Below are 4203 nucleotides of genomic sequence, written 5' to 3' on the forward strand. Positions count from 1 at the left end.
GGTGTTACATTAGATACATTTTACATTTTTTAAAATATTAAAAGTGAAAATGTTATCATTAATTAGTATTAAAATTATATTATGTCTTATTAGTGAATGAAAAATGTAATATAAATATATAATAAAATTTATAAATATAATTGTACATCAATACAACAGTTAATTTGTTTGTTTTTTATTTAATAAATAATTATTAAAATTAAAAAATATAATTAAAAAAATGAAAAGGATACACGGTTTTGGTGAATTATTGGGCGGCATTCTTCCCCCTAAATGAAAACACGACAGAACTTAAACAAAAAACTCACTCTCCTCGTACAAACAATCTCTCTCACACATAACATTCTTTATGGCTCTCTTGTTTCTCTTTCAGAAGGACGAATTGAAGGAAAATTGAAGATTTATACACACATGTTTATAGAACTTTTCTAAAGGCCCTTACTAATTTTTTTAATTTATATGACATTGTAGGGTTTGAGAGCATCAGATTAGGGCTTTAGTTCTTTTGCTAATATTTAATGGTAAATATTTACCCTTTTGCTATGATTTAAACATATACGCATATTTTCTCCGATTAACATATATTTGATTGTGAAATTTCAGTTAATTTGAGCTTTGAAATTGGGCATTAGAGTTTTTTCTCATATTCAATTGGGTTTTCGTTAAGGTATGGTTCTCATATTCAATTGAGTTTTTAGTTTTATACATATATGTACTCTGAATATGGATGTGTATGTAAAAGAGCCCAATTGAAATAAATAATGCATAATTTCAATACAGAGATGATGGCTTATTCAAGGAAAATGAGAAGTTACCAGGAGTTTCAACTAGTTGAGTTGGGATCAAGAAATAGAATAGGAAAAGCCAAGGAAGCTACACTACCTCATTTTGCAAAGCTACAAACCTTATTCTTCCCTGTATATGCTATATAATATATAATATTTTTATTTTAGTTCTTGATTTTATTAAGGCAGCGGAAGATGATGAAAATTTAGAGAAAAGAAATAGATCCAAGATGACAAGTGGAGATGTGAGTGGTAGTATTAAATAGAAGAAGAAATATATCATGTTTGTTAGCTATGATTACTTTCTTATTCTTTTGGTGGTACATAGGGAGTTGCCCTCCTGCAGTTCTCGGACTATCATGGAATGGTTAATTCCGTTGGTCATCACATGGAAATGCCTCTAGATATTGATACCATGTCGTATGAGGTAACCTGATGAAACTTGGATTACTCATTGGTGGTAACATTTAAAGTTATATTTGTTTATTTTTGTATTATTCGTATAAGTAACAATATCATGTTCATATTATAAAATATTGCAGTTACAGATGGATGTTCAATAAAATATGTTTCCCCTTTAACTCGAACAGATACATCAAACAAGAAAATGAGTTGGACAAAGGGGGATGCCAACTTTAATGCCAGTCCTTCCAACAAGTCTTTATCATATCAGGAATGGTGTGCGGAAAAAGGTGTGAATTCAGTTACACTTGTATATCTAGATTGATTCTTCATTATATGTATATAATTACATACTTTATTTCACTGACAAATCATAGTGTAAATAGAGAGACTTAAACAATCGAGAATGAACTTAAAATTAATGAGATGCGGGTATTATAAGTGAGATCCTTGTCCAGGTTTTGCACAAATCTACATTAGTTAGTGTCAATAGCTTTAATCTATGATAAATATTAAGTATTAAAGATTAAGCGACTGTGATTTTTTTATTACAGTAATCTAAGTATATGTTTTCCTTCATTTTAAAGTTTACATAAAATTTGTAGAAATCTCACAGAGGACAAGGCCAGTGAACTTCAGTCACCTGTATTACAGTCAGTGAGCACTGGATAAAAAAGTCATTGTTGATAATCTACAAATAAGAATTGAAGTAAAGTCAAACATGCACTTGTGTTTCTTCCTCTTGATGATAATTTTTGCTAATCTACAAATATAAAGGACCATCACAGACCATACTGCTTAAGACTAGTGTCTCCAGTAATCGAGTATGAACTTAACCACCTATCAAGCTTTGTAGTCACCAGCACATCTAGTAACTCTTAAATAATGCAGGGAAATGGAAAGTAGTACTTTGAGAAATAAATAGCAGGAAATTGCTTCTAGAACATCTTTGCGCTAACTTGAGATATTATAAGCTCCAGCAGAAACAAGTAAAATTCTGAAGACTTCAGTTTCTCTGTGGAGATCATATATTTAGCATACGACTAATTCAGTGAAGATCACAGTAACATCTAAATTAAGCACGTCTAGAGTGCTTTGCTTTTTTAAAAAGAATGAGTTAAGTTCTTGTGTTTAAAGTAGTTCTGGCCAAATCTTTCTACCAGCCCAGCATAGCGATTGTGATTAATGCAGGTTTGATTTTTAAAGTATCCGGTAAAAGTAAAAGCTTACTACACATTCATATTCTGATTTTGTAGAAATGAATAGGAAAGAAATTATCCCTTTCATTGTGTATAACAGGTTTTCCAATCAGCTTTGGTACCACCACAATTGCTATAATTCAGGTTTTGGAAAATCTCAAATCTAGATTTAATTTATCAAATGTGATTTATACCTTATATTATGTTTATCTCAGGATCTATATCTTCATACAGATTTTAATATCCGCTTTGGGTGTACTCGTACTAGATAGGTCAGGAAGGCTCCAGTTCAAATGGTCAGAATGTGTAACATGTAGCCACCGGGTAGTGAAGAAAGCTTCAACAAACATAAATAAACAAAACGGAATTGTACTTTTGAGAGCTCCTATTTTCAGTTTCTGCAATGATACATTTGAGTAAACAGACCGATCTTCATCCCACCAAACCTTAAACTTGTAAGTATATTATTAAGCTCATTTAAACAACTCACAAATTTCTTAAAGTACATAATGAATAGGAAAAGAATCAGCTGATTAGCAGTTGTATGAGAAAGATGATGAATGTAACATCCTTTGGAAGTGTAAATTACCCAGTTTTGCTTTTTAAATGTCGGAACACACATAGTTTCCTATAGTTAATATAATGTTTTTCTGAAAGGAAGTGCACAACTTCTACTTGCACTAATGTCTTTTTAGTTTCAGTCAGAAATGCAACTACATTTATCTCATGCAGAGCAACAATACAGTACAATAAGTTTGTTAAAAAATTTAATGTCTTGCCTCCTATTTTTATTTTTCCAGGCCAGATCTTCGGTTCATCTGTTAATTACTTGTTATCCATATCTTGATAGCTACAGTCTAATTTTACATATTTTGTTATTCACTGTTTGAGCAGAGAAGGAGCTTCTGTGAATACTAAAGGCCGTCAGCTCGGAGGAAAAAGGTAGGCACAGTTTTACAAAATAATTACCGGAAAAGAAGTTATTTTGAATTTCATCTTCATGAAAAATTTTCCGATAAGTAAGTGAGTCATTCAATGTCGTTATTTTACTAATCTTGGTTTGTTGTATAATATACAGTGTATTCAGGTGCAGGGGACTCATGGCTGCTTAAAGATTTAATATTTGCACCACTTACGATTGCTTTTATGGGAAGAAATGGATCAACATAGCTGCAAAGTATTAATAACTTTCGTTATAGTTTGGATATGCTTGGAGTATGGTTAATTGATCGATCGTATTGTTGTAATTTTATGTGGTGTTTGTAATATTTTGGATATGTATTGTAGATTTTAAACAGAACATGTAATTAAAATTTTTAAATTAAATATTATATATGCCTATTATAGTGTAATGTATATTTTAATTTAGTGTTAGATTACATTTAATGTTAGATTACAAATGCTACTATTATTTAATTAAAAAGATTGGTGTTACAATTGATAGAATAGACTATTACAATAAGTTATATGGGACCCACAGGTGGTCCCACTTATGCAATCTTGATCAAGCTATTGTATCACTCATTTTGCGTTACATTTGGGCCTGTTAGTATTACAGTAGGTGCCTATTGTAACGTTTTCCTCTCTGTTACAATAGATCAGTGAAGTGTTACATTAGGGTGTCTATTGTAATGCTCGTATACGTAACTCCCCCTGGTGTTAAAATAGACCTATTGTAACGCTTTTAGGGCTTATTGTAACACCATTTAGGCATTACAATAACCCACTTATGGCATAGTGTCAGCTGAGAATTTTCCCTTGTTTCTTCCAAGAGATCCAAATGAAGCCTTTGATTAACCTCTGCATCCTCCTCAGTG

At 31.3% G+C, this 4203-nt stretch overlaps 1 long non-coding RNA gene across 4 annotated transcripts; it reads left to right on the forward strand.

The window, feature by feature from the left end:
- The first annotated feature begins 291 nt into the window (after nucleotides 1–291).
- On the forward strand, nucleotides 292–3717 carry LOC141667316 (uncharacterized). 4 transcript variants are annotated; one of them, XR_012552566.1, is made up of 9 exons: nucleotides 292–521; nucleotides 604–667; nucleotides 781–1030; nucleotides 1114–1212; nucleotides 1328–1477; nucleotides 2487–2530; nucleotides 2621–2841; nucleotides 3281–3328; nucleotides 3465–3717. It is a non-coding gene; the product is annotated as an uncharacterized LOC141667316 (long non-coding RNA). The 4 variants fall into 4 exon arrangements; XR_012552564.1 differs by having other exon boundaries at nucleotides 1376–1477; XR_012552565.1 differs by lacking the exon at nucleotides 2487–2530 and having other exon boundaries at nucleotides 1376–1477; nucleotides 2602–2841.
- Nucleotides 3718–4203: the final 486 nt, after the last annotated feature.

Source organism: Apium graveolens, chromosome 6, assembly GCF_009905375.1.
Source record: "Apium graveolens cultivar Ventura chromosome 6, ASM990537v1, whole genome shotgun sequence".
NCBI lineage: Eukaryota > Viridiplantae > Streptophyta > Magnoliopsida > Apiales > Apiaceae > Apium > Apium graveolens.